Genomic DNA, 18,103 nt, shown 5'->3' with positions numbered 1-18,103 from the left:
TCACCTGACTCATACTGTAGGAGCTTTTTGTCATAACATACCAGGTGCCCTACTGAGCATCTACATGGGGCATGCACACCCCCATGACGTGGTGTCTCTGAGGGGGGATAATTTACCAGATGGAAGAATCTCATGTTTGATCGGGAAACTGTAGGCTTCAGGCAGCCCAGAAGGTAGGTGTATGGAAGGTAAAGAAAAGGCCCTGTACTTGCCCTCTGAAATTGGGAAATGGGGGAAGAAACAGGCATCTGTTGTCACCCTAATGACATCAGGGTATGGCTTGCAGCTTCCTGCCTTCATGGCAGCAGTTTTCTAAGACAGTGAATCCCCCGACATCATTATTAGTAGTAGTACTTAGGTACTGGTATTAGTGCTAGTACTGGTATGGCTAGTACTAAGAATCAGTACTTGGGTACTGCTGTTAGTACTTAGATACTGAAAAAAGTTGGAGTACATTCATAGTTGGCCCTTTGTAAGTCATTCTCTCCTGCACTTTTATAAGCTTTGTTGAATGTGAGACAAAGAGTTGTGGTATTGCTAGGACAAGGGAGGTTGCAAATAACCCAAGCTTTGAGCTCTGTGATCATCTTCTGTCATGGGGTTGTGGGAGAAGCAAGGCTAAAACCCACTGTGGCATGAGACCCTTTTGCACACTACACCCTCTCCTTCTGCCATATAAGCTAAGAGTTGGGGCCCAGGTGTCAACTGTATCTTTTGAAGCTCTTGAGTCTGTCTTACTAGATCAGTCTTACGTGGTGAAGCAGTATTCTTATGATAGTCTTTTCTTGCCTTGGCTTTATTTCTTCTGTTAGGAGTAATTGATAATATATTAGCTACTTTTCCAGATATGTGATTTGGCAGTGGTTGAGTGGCAGCTGATAGGAACTCAGGAATCTAAAGAAAAGTCCACTTTTGCTTTCAGACTTATATAAAGGATCTCTGCCTTCCTCTCTTCCAGTAGTTGGCAGCCTTCCAATTAATAACTAGGAGAGAAAACTCACCTAGAGAATCCTTTTGTGAGCTGGGCACGGTGGCTCACACCTGTAATCCCAGCACTTTGGGAGATTGAGGCAGGTGGATCACCTGAGGTCAGGAGTTCAAGACCAGCCTGGCCAGCAGGGCAAAACCCCGTCTCTATGAAAAATACAAAAATTAGCCAGGTGTGTTGGTGTATGCCTATAATCCCAGCTACTCAGGAGGCTGAGGCAGGAGAATCACATGAACCCAGGAGGGGGAGGTTGCAGTGAGCCAGGATTGCACCACTGCACTCTAGCCTGGGCAACAGAGTGAGACTCCATCTTACAGAAAAAAAAAAAAAGAGAGAGAAAGAGAATCCTATTGTGAAGCCTGGGAGTGGACTTTGCATGGGATGCCTCATACTTACAGTACTCCACAGTATTTTATCAAGATAAATAACATGGGAGAGTGAATTCTATGGGCTGAGGATTCTGTATGGTATACCCAAGGAAATGAATAAAACATCACAGCAGCACCAGAATGTGGAATGAATCTTTCCAGTGGTGGGGCTGTGGGGTCCCACTAGAGAATACTCAGCTTATCATTCCAGTACGGGCTCTTCTTACAAACTAGCAGCATTATTTGTTTCCCACTGAAGAATCAGGAGCATTGCAGAGAACAGCACAGTGCAATTTGTCTTCAGAGAGCTTCCTTCATTCAAGTGGTTAGAAAATATTTCTCAAAATACTTTGTCCTGAGTCAGAGCTGACATCTTACTATGGAAAAATGCGCATTTGCGGGAACTGGTGTTGCTCATACCTGGAAGACTCTGTGTTTTCAAGTTTTAGTAATTAATCTGCTCACTTTTGGTGAGCTAGAACTAAAACTTAGCCAGCTAAGTATTTATTAAGTGCCTACTTTGCTCCCATCATAATTAGGTAGGTCATAGGCATAGATTTTTAAAAATTAAGATGCCATCAAGGCTCAATGCATTATTTACAGGTAATAAATCTTACCAGAATACCAGGTACCCGCCTTGGCAGTTATCTTTCAGAGACTATGAAAGCCTCCATCTCCACGGAAACCCCTTGGAGTATTTTGGAGAAAGGGAGATGCCTCCCTGAGCCTATCTGTTTGCTCTTTACCCCAGAGACTTGCACCCACCTGCCGAGTTTTTGTGCCATTATTAGGAAATAGTTTGGTTTCTGGCCATCTTAGAAAAAAGGAAAATTCCTTGTCTCATGGTTCTTTGAACTGTAATTTAAAATTGTATGTGTGCCCGTTACTGCCTTTGTGTCTGGTTTATTACAAACATGACTAGTTTATGTGTTTGTCCAGAATTGTAGGCAACTTGCGGGAGAGCTAACATTGTTTTCTCACTATCCAGAATACTGCCATCTGCCAGTGAGATCTAATATGTCCTGGGATTTGGGTAAAACAAGATAAAGAAACCTTATTCCATCTTCGAAGTAAATCTGAATTGCCCTGTAAAATATCTAAAGCTCTTTAACTTTCCTTCTCGTTATGTACTTCCTAATATTCTTTTTCCTCTTTATCTTTTTCTTTCTCACATTTTGATTCTCTACATCCCACTATTCTCCTTTCCCTTCTTTTCCTCTTCCTAATTTCTTTTCTCTTTTTTGATAATAGGTAAGAAATGCCGTATGTCAAAACATACCCATTCATTATTTTAAAAAATTTCTTTTTTTCTCTTGTTCCATCATTGGTATCTAATAAAACATTTCTTAATACTAGCTAGCAATATAATAACTAATATTTTTGCTGGACATTCTGCTAGGTGCTTTATATGCCATATCTAATTTATTCCTTACAAGTCAATAAGCTGTGTATTATTATCACTCCTATTTTACAAACAAGAGAGCAGAAACTTAACAGATTACGGAACTTGCCCAAAGTCTCGTAGCTAGTAAGGGAATTGAGACTCAGAACCAATGTCTACCTCCAGAGCTCAAATGCCTTGCAAAGAATGAGCTCTCAATCTAGTAATGTCCCCAAGACACACTTTTGAAATGCAGCAAAATGGTTAAGAGCATGGTACTTGGAATTAGACAGACTTGGTTTGAATCTCAGCACTGCCAGGGATTAGCTGTGTAACAATGGGCAAATCATTTCACCTCTCTGAGCTTCCATTTTCTATCTGTAAAACGTGGGAAATAATACCTCACAGAGTGGTTGTGAGGTATTACATGTCAAACTTCAAGCCTGACACACGGCCAAAGTTTAATACAGTTTACTAATATTACTATCTATGGAAAAATAGTATTTGTTCCCCTTGCAACCAGCTTCATTTAATTACAAGCATATTTCGAAATAACTGTCCTCAGTTTCCATTCGTGTCTTCATCCTACACAGCTGCTGGCAGTTAGTAACAGGTTCTGGAATTTCCCACGTGATATATGAAGGAGTGCAATATAGTGCTTCCATTTAATGGTTCCAGAATAGTCTTCTTCCATCTTTTACTTAATACCCTGGTGGCATATAAATACTTTGGATATTTGGTCTAGGAAGGGAAGCCCTGAAAAACTGATAGAGAGGAATAGAGTATGCCTTGACCGCCTGAGTCTTCTGGTCTCAGCGCCTGCCTGGTCAAATGTGTAGACATCAGGCTGAGAGTCGAGAGGCCTGGTTTCTTCACTCATTTGGCAGCTAACCTTGTTCAGTTAGCTTAACTTCTCTGGTCTCACGCAGAAATCAAATAGTGCCTTCACTGTCACTTCCAACTCCTTGAAACTGGTATTTGAAAGGCACTCAAAAAATATCAGGTGATGCGATTCAGCAGAGATGTGTCTGGTGTGTGCAGATTTTATTTCCTTTAGCCCAGGCTGGAATTTTATATTGAAAGTGAAGCATATATGAAAAATAAAGCATAATACTTTCTTAAAGTTCTACCCCAAATTATGAGTATTTAGGTTATGCTCAAAAGCAGGTTCAGTGGCCACTAAGGCTCATGTTTAATAAAGCGTTCTTTTTTCCTTAATTGAGAAGTGGAAGATTTTGTGAAGCTCTGGTAGAGTTTTGGTACTTGAGAAGCAAAATGATCAAAGCCAAAGTTGAGATCTCAGCAGTATGAACATCAGCTCTGGCTTTGGCAATGTCAGAGAGCTTATTTAATTGCTCTGGCAGCTCTCAGCTTGTTTTTGCACGCAATGCTTTCGCTTCATTTAGGCAGAGTGACTGCCACATATGCAGTGGAGTGTAGATAAATAGTTGTTGACTCTTGCATCTAAATGCCTAACTTACTGGGAAATGTGGCCATTTTTCTTGATCAGTATTTCTCAAATATTTTTTACTTGATCCAGAGCAAGAAATATGTTTTATATCAGAACATATGTATGTATAAAGTTGAGTATACATACGCATATAAACTGCAAACAGAATTATCAAGAAGTAGTATCAACATTATGTTGTGTTTTACTCTATTATCTTCTTTTCTATTATACTTAGTGTTATTAAGCAATTTTGGTCATGACCCACTAAATTGATTGCAAGGTTCACTAAGTGGGCTATCACCCACTATTTGAAGAACACCGGCCTTAAGATTCCTCTTAGTCCAAAAAACTACTTTACTTATCTGGGCTTTACATACCCTCAAGGAAAAACTTCACACACTCTTCCAGTTCACTCCCACTACACACACATACCACCATCACAGCCATCTCTAACACCACCAAACTCTTTGAACACCTAGGTAGAGATAACTCCGTCAGCTGCTACCAGGGATTTTTTTTTCCCCTAATAGGCTCCAACTTCTTACACAAGGCCAGAATCAGGAAAACTGTGAATTGTGAAAAGCAGCATACTCTCCTCCTAACTTTCTGTGGGTTCATTGGCATCAGGAACTCAAGAATTTCTGTGCTGTGCCAGTGCCAGCTCAAGGCTATAGTATTGACTGCAGGACTGCAGTAAATACTCATTGGCTAGCCATAGTCCCAGATCTGCACTGAGTAGAGTGGAAACAGGGATCTTGTGAAGGTAACGTTGAATAGCACTGGTGATCCATAGATAGGCTGAGTTTAGCATGCAGGATATAAAGTTACAGGATTATTGGAGCAGGAGCCCAGGCAGAGTGCATATTCGTCAATACAGACAACACCAAGAAAAGCAAACAGACAAACACAGGTTAGCACAGTCTGGATTTACTGGGGCAGAATTGGTCAGTGACTGAAGCTGTCTCTTTGTGTCATTGGCTCATAAGTCCAAGGCTGTCTGAGACGTGACTTTGCCCCTAAGAGTAGAACCTCAGGACTTAAAAGGAACCCTGAGTGGTTCGTGTAATTCCCTGATGTCTTAGAAGTGTGTCTGAAGGCAGGTTCGCATGTTTTGTGCAGATTTGAGGTTCACATGTTAATCACTCTTCTCAGAAAACCTCACTGGGCCTGACCCCAGGGTAGCAGTGGGATGACAGGGGTTGGGGATTCGGATTATAGGACTGTGACCTACTCATTCTCCATGAGCATGTTCTTCCCTAGGAGTAGAGACCTGCATGCTGACATAAAGAGGAGACATGAAATGACTTGGCTCTCTTTTAGCAACTTACAGACCATACTCTGGCCTCTCCCAGGCCCTGAAGGTCATTTATTTTGCAAAATAAGCCACAGTAGTAACACCACTAGCAAAATTTGGCTAACAAACCAGGAATGGAGAAAACATAATGCATGTAATTAATAGGTAATTGATAAAGTTATAAGTTTTATGAGCCAGATATGTTCTAAACTGTCTTAGTTTTTTAAAGAGCCAGTTCATAGAATTTATATCTAGGAGGGACCCTTGATAGTTCAGTCACCTCATTTTGCAGATGTGGGAACGGAGGTCCTAAGAAGCTAGAAAATGGCAGAGGTGGCCAAGCCCAGATCTTTAAGACTCCAGGGCTTGTTTCCCCACGCCTCACGGTCTCTTCAGGTAAAAAGGATTTCTCCTCATTGCTGAGAAATAGTACACAAAAATGTCATCGTTTGAGCCACTGTTCATGGACTCAGCGATGTTAAAAGCAAAAAACAAAACAACAAAGCAAAACCAAAAAACACAGCAATAGTTGCCCAAAGGGGCTGCATTTAGGTCATAGAAATTTGAACCATAATGTGTGTGCTTCAGATTTCATGAGATTTCCTGATGCCAGCTGTGGGGCTCCTGTGGCTGTCTTTGAGGACTTTGGACAGTGAAGGGTTGCATAGCTAACACGTGCATTCCTAAGTCACCTGTCACCATAGAGCCCAGATTATATCACAAAAGCAGTTTCCAACCGTAAAAGGACAAAGGACAGCTCTGGATTTTTTTCCTTTACTCCTACATCACATGAGTCAGTGGTCACTATTCAAAGAGGCAACACATCCAAGATATGGGTGGAAACTTCAATCATTGACCCGTTGAATCTCAGAAATGGAAGGTCATCTGTTCCACCAGTATCTGGTGCATGAGTTAATTGAAAGATTCTGCAGAACATGTAGCAATTGTATCTCTTTTGTCTCCCCAGAATAGGACCATGCCAGCGGGAATCTATTACTGGTCTGAGCTATTGTCTAAGATTTAGTCTGGGAAAGAGGAGTGTGGTCAGAGGACAGTGATTGTCACAGGGCTGTTTCATCTACATGTAGTGCTCTCCAATGAGAGCAGAATAAGAAGCCAAAAGACATAAACTGTGTCAGTGCAACGGAGTAAGTCTAGGATCAAGGAACAATAGCCAGACAGGACTGTCCCACCCAGTCTGGAATCCTGAGACAGACTATAGAATTTCATTAAAAATCCTTTAAAGCAGAGTTTTGTGGGGGTTTTTTGTGTGTGTGTGTTCTCAGGTATCATATCAGTGTAGCACTATTCACAGATCGGTGCAGAGGACAAGGCGACTTCTTCGTATTTTCCTCAACCATCTGAACACTAAAGTTTTCATTCTGCTACCTCTTGGGTTTGCACTTCATGGATCTCATCTATTCAATAAGCAATCAAGCACTTTGCAGTGGGTCCAGGGAAGGTTAGTGGCACTTTGACCCTGGCCCACTTCCCACTGGCACCATCTAGAACCCCTGCTAAACTTGTTAAGAGCTGATACTCACATAGTAGAACTAGTGACTTCTGCCCTACATCTCTAAGAGCTTTTACATACTCCAGCATGGTTTGAGAATTTGACTTTAAACTCACCTTTTATCCAGCAGGAACTATTACTGAACCTGCCCCTAGCTTTAAAAAAAAAAAAAAGATCAGCTGGCCGCGGTGGCTCACGCCTGTAATCCCAGCACTTTGGGAGGCTGAGGTGGGCAGATCATGAGGTCAGGATTTTGAGACCAGCCTGGCCAACATGGTGAAACCGCATCTCTGCTAAAAATACAAAAAAAAAATAATAATAACTAGGAGTAGTGGCAGGCACCTATAGTCCCAGCTACTCGGGAGACTGAGGCAGGCGAACCACTTGAACCCAGGAGGCGGAAGTTGCAGTGAGCCGAGATTGTGCCACTGCACTCCAGCCTAAGTGACAGAGCGAGACTCCATCTCAAAAAAAAAAAAAAATACTAAAAATTGGCCAATCAAACCATTTTGAAATCTATAACTGTTATTTAATTATTTAATTAAACAGTTATTTAATTAACCTGTATTGAGTCTCTGTATTATCAATAATTGCTACAATTTTTCTCATGATTTCTAGCTAACTGATTAGCCTATTTGCAGTTAAACCAGTGATAGCCACAAAAGTTACTAAATGTCCTCTCCTCAACAATCCTCAATAAACACTCTTTTCTTCAGGGCTCATTTCTGGTTTATCAGCACCATTCTGCTCTCAATTTAATGAAGGCACTAATGCAAAGACACAGAAACCTTGAAATTTTTAACAGTTCATGGTTGAAAGAGTACCAAATGGAGACACTGACTCTTTAAAAAAAAAAAAATCAGTTAGCTTGTTTTTAAAAGAAATCAGTGACACTGCAGTAACATCACAGAGGCCACAAACTTGCAAACATGATGCCTGGACCTGCTGAGAAGAAAGTAGCAATTACATATTGGCAAGACCTGTACTGGCCAAAAGATGAGAAATAAATCCCACTAAATTTTACGGGCCATCCATGTCAGTGAAATTTCTAGGGGTCTAGGGCTGTGAGGCATGTTGAGATGTCCCTTCTAAGGTGAAAGATAAGTTGTTGCATCTGACCTCTCCTTTTAACCAGAAAAAAAGCATCATGTCTGGTGGCTTTTCTTTGGATTTTGGAGGCAACGTATTTCTCATTTGCGTGTGTTACTTTGGCCCATTTACCTTGTAACCAAAAAGCTGCTCATTTTGATTAGGGCCCAGGACAACAGAATGTTCCACAACAGGTCCAGACTGCTGTTCAAGTTGCTCTGCCATTTGGGCCATATGACCCAGCAAATCCAATGTTGCTTGAAGGGTCCTGGCTGATAGGGATGCTGTTTGGAGTACTTGGCTGGCCCCTATAGGTGATTCATACATAGCTCACACACTTAGAATTTTGGAGCAAAACTCTGCCATCCTCTGTAGATAACTACTGATATGGTTTGGCTCTGTCCCTACCCAAATCTCATCTTGAATTGTAGCACCCACAATTCCGACATGTGGGAGGGACCCATTGGAAGATAATTGAATCATGGGGGTGGGTCTTTCTCGTGCTGTTCTTGTGATAGTAAATAAGTCTCAAGAGATCAGATGGTTTTATAAAAGGGAGTTTCCCTGCACAAGCTCTCTTCTCTTGTCTGCCACCATGTGAGATGTGCCTTTCACCTTCTGCCATGATTGTGAGGCCTCCCCAGCCCCATGGAACTGTAGTCCATTAAACCTCTTTCTTTTGTAAATTGCCCAGTCTTGTGTATGTCTTTATCAGCAACATGAAAACAAACTAATACAACTACTCTCCTTTTAAGAAACAACTTTGGCCTAGTTATGAATATTAATAGAAACTGAATGCTTAACCATGGGCCACCAAGTTTCCGTGAAGCCTGAGCTGCCTACTGTGAACTGGGCATTGTCTGACCCACTATACCATGAAGTTAGGAATGCACAGCAGTACTCCATCATCAAATGGAAGTGGTGTATACATGAGATCTGGCTTGAGCAGGCCCTGAGGGCACATTTAAGCTGAATAGGAAGTGGCCCAAATGCCCATGGTCCTCATTCTTGCTACATTACCTTCTTTCTCTCAGCCCATATCTATGGAATGTAAACCAAAAATAAAATTCTAAGTCCCCCAACAGATTGAATGGACCCCTTCTTGGCCAAGGGCATTCCAAAATAAACCTGAAAAACTAGTTCAGGTCATTATGGGAAGGGAAGGGGGGTCAGTCATACCTCATTATACCTTTCTCCCTTTGGAATTCAGGCACAATTGACCAGCGTTAACATTAAAACAGAGATCTTAACACTGATGGAACAGACTCTTTGAGGCAATAAGATACATTACGAAATAACAGGTAGCAGGCTCTGAAAGAAATGGAAGTATTTTACCCTGCAGTATATTTTGATGTTCTTTTGTTTTTTTTTGAGATGGAGTCTCACTGTGTCACCCAGTGTGGAGTGCAGTGGTGTGATCTCGGCTCACTGCAACCTCCACCTCTTGGGTTCAAGCAATTTTCATGTTTCAGCCTCCGAAGTAGCTGGGATTACAGGTGCCCACCACTGTGCCTGGCTAATTTTTGTATTTTTAGTAGAAATGAGGTTTCGCCATACTGGCCAGGCTGGTCTCAAATTCCTGACCTCAGGTGATCCACCTGCCTTGGCCTCCTAAAGTGCTAGGATTACAGGCACGAGCCACCATGCCCAGTCTTGATGTATTTTTTAATGGCCCTGCGGGCTGGGTGCAGTGGCTAACACCCGTAGTCAGCACTTTGTGAGGCTGAGGCAGGAGGACTGCTTACACCCAAGAGTTTGAAACCAGCCTGGGCAGCATAATGAGACCTTGTCTCTACAAAAAAAAAAAAAAAATTAGCTGGGCTTGGTGGCACACACCTGTAGTCCCAGCTACTCCAGAGGCTGAGGTGAGAGGATTGCTTGAGCTCAGGATGTCAAGGCTGCAGTAAGCTGTGATTGTGCTACCACATTCATGAAGTGTAAAGCCCCGCAAAACTGTCTCTTGTGGGGGAAACATAGTAGATCTTCCACGTCTTTTTCTGATTCAGGAGAGATTAACTAAGAGTCTGGTACCTTTTTAAGTCTGATAAGAAACATTGGCTGGCCGTGGTGGCTTACACCTGTAATCCCACCACTTTGGGAGGCCAAGGCAGGCGGATCACAAGGTCAAGAGATCGAGACCATCCTGGCCAACATGGTGAAACCCCGTCTCTACTTAAAATACAAAAATTAGCCGGGCATGGTGGCACACGTCTGTAGTCCCAGCTACTTGGGAGGCTAAGGCACGAGAATCACTTGAACCCAGGAGGCGGAAGTTGCAGTGAGCCTAGATCACACCACTGCACTATTCCAGCCTGGTGACAGAGTGAGACTCCATCTCAGAAAAAAAAAGAAAAAAAAGAAAAGAAACATTTACCATCTAGTCTATGAGGAGGCTTCATCTGCATAAAAAGAAACTTGGCCTCTACAACTCCTTATCTTAACCCAGACATTCCTTTCTATTGATTCCAAGACTTTAGATAATAACTCTTTCAACCAATTGCCAGTCAGAAAATCTTTGAATCCACCTATGACCTGAAGGCACCTCCCCACTTTGAGTTGTCTGCCTTTCCAGACCAAACCAATGTGCACTTTTAATGTATTGACTGATGTCTGCTTGTAACTTCTAAAATGTATAAAATCAAGCTGTAACCCAACCAGCTTGGCCACACGTTCTCAGCACCTCCTGAGGCTTTGTCATGAGCCTGTTCTTAACCTTGGCAAAATAAACTTCTAAATTGATTGAGACTTGTCTCAGATACTTTTTGGTTTGCAGGCCTTGTGGGGAGTTCCCTATGTCTAGTTGACTGAGGGAGAGAAAACTCAGGCCTGTTTAAAGTTGGTTCTGCACAATAATGCAGGCACCACCCAAAAGCGATAATGCTGTAGCTCCATTCTGGGACAGCCCTGAAGGGCAGTGGTGAAGGGAAATCCCCCAGTGGGCAGAGCTTTGAGCAGTGCATCTGATTGTTCATTGTGCTTGGAAGGAAAAGTGACCAGAGGTACAAGTCTATACCAATTCATAGACTGGGTAGTCAGAGATTTGGAAGGAATACAATTAGAAAATTGTGACAGAAAGGTCTTTGGGAAGAGGTATGTGGATAGATCTCTCTGAATGGGCAAAGAATTTTAAGATATTTGTGTCCCATATAATGTTCACCAAAATATTACCCCACCATAGTTGCTCTAAGTCTGAATCCAGTATATGGCACACTTTCTCTCATAGTCAGGATTCACGGGTCTGCAACTAAAATGCAGATTCAGTCACTCACACTCTTGTTCAATTAACAAGAGCGAGTCTGGTATAAAGAAAGTGACTTTATTCCAAAGCTTAGCCTGGGGGAAGAGGTACAAGCTCCTGCCTTTAAGGGTGCTGCTTCACTTTTGGGGCAAAAAGCAGGGGCTTTTAAAGGGGGACCTGGCATGAATGGCATGCAGGGGAGGGAGCAAGCAGATGTGGGGTCTGCGTGACTCACTTCATGTACCGGATGGTCAAGCTGGCACCATTGTGGGCAGAGCTAGGTTGTAAGGGGGCTATTGCCTTGAGATCCTCTCTAGGTGGGAGAGAATTCCATTGAGGGCACACTTCAGGTTGTAAATTGACTGTTGTCTCTTGAGGCCATCTCCTGGTGGGAGAGTTGCAATTCTGGAGCTTCTAAGTAAGCGCATAGATAAGCTTGCCCTGTAGGGAGTGCCTGGTGAGGAGAAGGTAAAGGTTATAGCTCATTTCTAAAGCACTAAGTAGGAGGTGGGGAAGGGGGGAAAGGAGGAAATAGAAAAGTTATTTAAAATCATAACTCATTCTCTTTCTCTTAGAAAAATGGAGTACTTGGTCACAGATCCAGGAATCAAGGGGTAGAAACAAGAGTGGCTCCCTTTACTATCACACCAGTGATCCACTACGAAAATTGTTGTTTTCCATCCTTAGAGACTTAGTTCCAAAGCGAGGGACAGTGATTCCATTGAACTGGAAGCTGAGACAGTCATCCGACCCCTGTGGCTCCTGCCTTTCAGTCAACAGGCAAAGCAGGGGGTTGCTGGACTGGCTGGGGTGATTGGTCCTGATTACTAAGGGTAAGCTGCTGCTGTACAATGGAGGTGAGGTAGAGCATGTCTAGAATACAGGAGATCCCTTAGGGCCTTTTAGCACTCCCAAGTCCTGTGATGAAAGGCAATGGAAAACCATAACAATCAGAACCCAATTGAGGATGACTAATGGCCCAGATTCCTCAGAGATGCAGGTTTCAGTCTTCCCATCAAGCAAAGAATCACAAGCAACTGAGGTTTTTGCAGAGGGATAGGGAATATAGAATGGTTAGCAGAGGAAGATAGCTATAAGGATCTGCCATGACCACATGACTGGTTGCAGAAGCAAGGACTCTGATAGTTATGAGTGTTTCTTCCTTATTTTGTTATGAATGTGTTTGCATATATATTAACCAAACATTTTTGTTTTCTTCCTTCTGTTATCCACTTATCATCTAACATAAGATATCATAATGAGAGTTAACTTTCTCTCTCAGTATTTAAGTTGCAGAATATCAGAGAAGTATGAACGCCACCCAAGGACTTTGCATCCTCTTCTGGGGGAATGGGTTAGTGTGATTTCAGATGTAGGTGGGATACTTGTATCTTGTTAGTGAAAGGATGACTTTCTTATTGACTTTATTAAAAACTTGGAGATTAAGTATCGTTTAAGGACATGTGTATGGGTGCCAAGTTGACAAAGGGTGGAGTGTGATGATCTTTTCAATGTGTCAACTTGGCTAGGATATAGTCCCCAGTTATTTAATGAAACTGTAATGTTGTTTAATTGAGCTCTTGTGAACGTATTTTATAGGCGTAATGAAAGTCCACAGTCAGTTGACTCTAAGGGAGATTACTTGAGATAATCTGGGTGGGCCTGAGTCAACACATTGAAAGGTTAAAGCAGAGCAGAGGCTTTCCTGAGAGAACACATTCCGCCTTTGGACAGCAGCTTCAGTCCATGGCTGTGAATTCAAGCTATTCTTCCTGATAATTTTGCCCTATGGATTTCAGACTTGCCTAGCCAGGCCTTGGTATGAGCCAACTCCTTGCAATATTTATCATCTGTCTTTCTGTCTGTCCATCCACCCATCCATCCATCCATCCATCCATCCATCCACCCATCCATCCATCCATCCATCCCTCTCTCCCTCTCTACCTCCTGCTGGTTCTGTTTCTCTATCTTTCTGTCTGTCCATCCACCCATCCATCCGTCCATCCATCCATCCATCCATCCATCCATCCATCCATCCACCCATCCATCCATCCATCCATCCCTCTCTCCCTCTCTACCTCCTGCTGGTTCTGTTTCTCTGAAACCCCTCAGATGTCCTTGAAAGTTTTGTTTTGTCCATCAGTGTAGCCAGCAGGGCCCAGCACTGATCGTACAGGTGTTGGGTGTTCAATACTATGTGTAGAACTGACGTAATTTTAATGTGTTCAGCCTTCGTGTAGGAGTATCCTTTGCTGAGGTAGTATGCTACCACACTGATTCTGCAAGGCGAGGTAGCAGGCAGCTCCCCTGCCAGTATTTTCCACCCAAAGTCAGTCACTGATTCACGGCACGCTCTGAAACTCAAGCGGTGGTGGAAACCAGCAGTGGAAGGAAACACAACCCACACATCTTCTAGCATGTGGGAGAAATGTGGCCAAACACTGAGGCTTCACATTAAAAATATCTCCGCCTCTGTTACTGCTTCTTTTTTTTTATTTTTATTTTTTGAGACGGAGTCACTCTCTGTCACCCAGGCTGGAGTGCAATGGTGCAATCTCAGCAACCTCTGCCTCCCAGGTTCAAGTGACTCTCCTGCCTCAGCCTCCCGAGTAGCTTGGATTATAGGTGCCCACCACCACGCCCAGCTAATTTTTATATTTTTATAGAAATGGGGTTTTACCATTGTTGGCCAGGCTGGTCTCAAACTCCTGACCTCAAGTGATCTGCCCACGTCACCCTCCCAAAGTGCTAGGATTACAGGCGTGAGCCACCACACCTCTGTTACTGTTTCTAAATATTATTTTATTTCTCCTGTGAATTGTGAAACATGTAAAAGGAGGTTCTAACAGACCGTGGAAAAAAAACTAGAAAAATTAAAAATTGATATAGTTTTGAGAGATGGGGGAGGAGAGGATAAGAAACAGCCAAAGAGTTGTTATTTTTATTAATAAATCCTTGCCTAGACCTAGGTAAGTACAAACCTATTTCAGGAGATTCTATTTAGGCGCATATAGTCAGCTCTGCTATAAAGCCATATATGCATTGCTAAAAATCCACATACTTTGCAAAATCATGAAATGAAAACCAGAGGGCTTATGGGGAAATGGGGAATGTAGCATTATACCCAAAAGAGTTGCCGTACTAAAAAGAGTCACATACTAAAAAGGATAGGAACCTAATGAAAAATGTAGCTCAGTTTTGTACATGTCAGATGGTTAAGAAATACGTCAATACAATAAATATGACACTTTGCCTTGAAAAAGTCCTGAAATTTGCCTGTGGACTTGGATGTTAGAAGGGTTGCAGCTTGTGCGATATTGTGAGGTGATGGAAGGAGAGTCATTTGAAATTGGACAGAAACCTGTAATACTGCGTGTTAATGGGCATAGGCATATTTCATAATCACTGGATACCTCAGCGATCTGAAGTATCCAGAAGATATTTGGGGTTATGTATGTATGTGTTTTGTCTTATTTCTACACACTTCAGTTCAGCTGGGGGCAGTGTTCTACATTCTCCTAGTGTAAGCTTGTCCAACCTGTGGCCTAGAGGCCGCATGCAGCCCAGAATGGCTTTGAATGCAGCCAGGCCCATACAAATTCATAAACTTTGTTAAAACATTATGAGATTTTTTGGTGATTTTTTTTGTAGCTTATCAGCTATCGTTAGTGTTAGTGTATTTTATGTGTGGCCCAAGACAGTTCTTCTTCCAGTGTGGCCCAGGGAAACCAAAAGATTGGACACTCCTGACCTACTGTTTCTCACAGGGTGAGATAACATATACCAATCATGTTGAAACTCATTTGCACTTTCAGAACAAGGGTGATTGCAGGACTGACTGTAGAGCATTAAGAGATCACTGTCCTTTATCTGTCCTTTCAAAATCCCAAAAGTTCTTTGTAAGTTTAGCACAAATTCATTTGTTAGCAAAGCTTAATGTGAATACTGATGTTTCCCTAAAATATTGCACTTCGATTATGAAAGTGCTGTCACAGACCCCATGAGGGTCTGAATATACCTGTATAGAGTTGGAAAAATTCTGATTTCCAAAACACATCTGGCCCTAAGGGAAGAGGGAATGGTAGGTCTATGTTGTTGAGCATCTGGTTTGTGTCAGGCATCACGATGGGTGTTGCAGATGCAGAGACACACAAGGCACAGTCCCTGGGAGACCCAGGGAACTTGAAGCCTAGGAGGGGCTACCACGCTCTTTGTGCTGTTGTAGTAGATGTCTGTGCTATGCACAAGCAGAGAACAGAAGAAGGAGTCATTCTTCCTAGCCAAAGTGTTCAAGGCAGGCTTTCCAGAGAATGTGACACCTGGATTGTGTTTGCAGGGAGTAGTTAAGAGTTCTCTAGGCAAAGGAGAAAGTCATTCCAGGTAGAAGAAAATGTGTAAAGGTGCGAAGGTACAGTTACAAAACAGCGGATCCAAGGTGATCTCTTAAATGTCACACAGCTATAACATGGTGTATTAGTTTGTGAGGGCTGCCATAACAAAGTACCACAGACTAGGCGGCTTAAACAACACAAATTTATATATTTGTAGTTCTGGAAGCAAAAGTTCAAGATTAAGGTGTTGGCAGCAATGATTCCTTCTGAGGCTGCTTTCTTTGGTTTGTAGATGGCCATCTTATCCTTTGTCTTCATATTGCCTTCCCTCAGTGTGTGTCTGTGTCCTAATCTCCTCCTCTTATGAGAGCACCTGTCATATTGGATTAGAGCCCACCCTACCTAGCTTATTTAACCTAATTACCTTTTAAAGACCCTATCTCCAAATATTTGCATTCAGAGGTGCTGGGAATTAGGACTTTAAAATATGAAATTTGGAGGGAATATTTAAAAATATTTTTTAAAGATGAATTCACACATGGGCTGGCACAAGAGAAGCATGAGCAAAGCACACAGAAGCTGGAGGAAGGTGTGATGAATTATCACTGGAGTTAGGGACCTGGGAAAACTTTAAGGACATAGGTCTTGAAGAATGAGTGGAATTTCATCACGTTGAGTTGTGCCCGATCTCTCTCTCTGTATTAGTCTGTTCTCACACTGCTATAAAGACATACCTGAGACTGGGTAATTTATGGAGAAAAGAGGTTTAATTGACTCACAGTTTTGCAGGACGTACAGAAGGCATGGCTGGGGAGGCCCCAGGAAACTTACAATCATGGCAGAAGGCAAAGGGGAAGCCGGCACATCTTCACATGGTGGCAAGAGAGAGAGAGCGAAGGGGAAAATGCTACACACTTTTAAACAACCAGATCTTATGAGAACTCACTCACTATCACAAGAACAGCAAGGGAGAAATCTGCCCTCATGATTCAGTCATCTCCCACCAGGCCCCACCTCCAACACTCGGGATCACAATTCAACATGAGATTTGAATGGGGACAGAGCTAAATCATATCACTCCCCTACTACAAAACCCCATTATAGTAGTCCCCCTGAATAAAGTCTACGTATAATCCTTAAAAAACAAAGAGAGAGAATTTCATCACATTGAGAAGGAAGCAAATCCAAGTTTTAGGCCTGCGTTAGACGCCTAACCACATATACCACATATGCCATATATGTACATGCCACATATGCCATAGCCTATAGTACCTAAATGTGCAGGACCTGGTATTCCCTGAAAGGGGCTGGTCCCCATATTCGCTGCCTCTGACCTCTGACTTGTGCAAGCCACAGTCTCTGCTGCTCCTGGGCCTCTCACCATCTGTTCAGGGACCTCCTATGCCTTCTAAAAGAGTAATGATCTTGTCTCTTCATTTTCTGAATCAGCACAGCAGCAAATATCTACTGGGGGAACCAGCCCCCAATATTTCAACATAGGTTCTTTACTATTTTCCCTAAGTGTCAGCCAGTCTGAGAAATAAAGGGAAAGAGTACAAAAGAGAGAAATTTTAAAGCTGGGTGTCTGGGGGAGACATCACATGTTGGCAGGTTCAGTGATGCCCTCTGAGCCATAAAACCAGCAAGTTTTTTATTAGCAATTTTCAAAGGGGAGGGAGTGTATGAATAGGGTGTAGGTCACAGAGATCACATGCTTCAAGGGCAACAAAAGATCACAAGGCAGAAGGTCAGGGCAAGATCACAAGGTCAGGGTGAAACTAGAATTACTAATGAAGTTCCATGTCCTGCCATGCACGCATTGTCATTGATAAACATCTTAACAGGGTTCAAGAGCAGAGAACTAGTCTGACTAGAATTCGCCAGGCTGGAGTTTTCCTAATCCTAGCAAGCCTGGGGGTGCTGCAGGAGGCCAGGGTGTGTTTCATCCCTTATCTGCAACTGCATAAGGCAGACACTCCCAGAACGGCCATTTTAGAGGCCCCCCCGGGAATGCATTCTTTTCCCAGGGCTGTTAATTATTAATATTCCTTATTGGGGAAAGAATTCAGCGATATGTCTCTTACTTGTTTTTGGTAATAAGAGAAATATATCTCTGTCCCGTCTGGCTCCCAGGCAGTCAGGCCCAATGGTTTTCTCCCTTGTTCCCTGAACATCGCTGTTATCCTGTTCTTTTTTCAAGGTGCCCAGATTTCATATTGTTCAAACACACATGCTTTACAAACAATTTGCGCAGTCAACACAATCATCACAGGGTCCTGAGGCAGCATACATCCTCAGTTTACGAAGATGACGGGATTAAGAGATTAAAGTAAAGACAGGCATAGGAAATTATAAGAGTATTGACTGGGGAAGTGATAAATGTCCATGAAATCTTCACAATTTATGATCAGAGACTGCAGTAAAGACAGGCATAAGGAATTATAAAAGTAT

General features: G+C 42.6%; 1 protein-coding gene across 2 annotated transcripts in view; it reads left to right on the top strand.

The window, feature by feature from the left end:
- CRACD (capping protein inhibiting regulator of actin dynamics) overlaps positions 1–18,103 on the top strand; it is a 289,402-nt gene that overhangs the window by 200,872 nt on the left and 70,427 nt on the right. The gene's annotated exons all lie outside the window — the stretch shown is intronic.

The sequence above is a fragment of the Nomascus leucogenys genome, chromosome 9, assembly GCF_006542625.1.
Source record: "Nomascus leucogenys isolate Asia chromosome 9, Asia_NLE_v1, whole genome shotgun sequence".
NCBI classification, from domain to species: Eukaryota; Metazoa; Chordata; class Mammalia; order Primates; family Hylobatidae; genus Nomascus; species Nomascus leucogenys.
The sequence above is the reverse complement of the archived record's forward strand: the minus strand, read 5'-3'. Positions and strand labels throughout refer to the sequence as shown.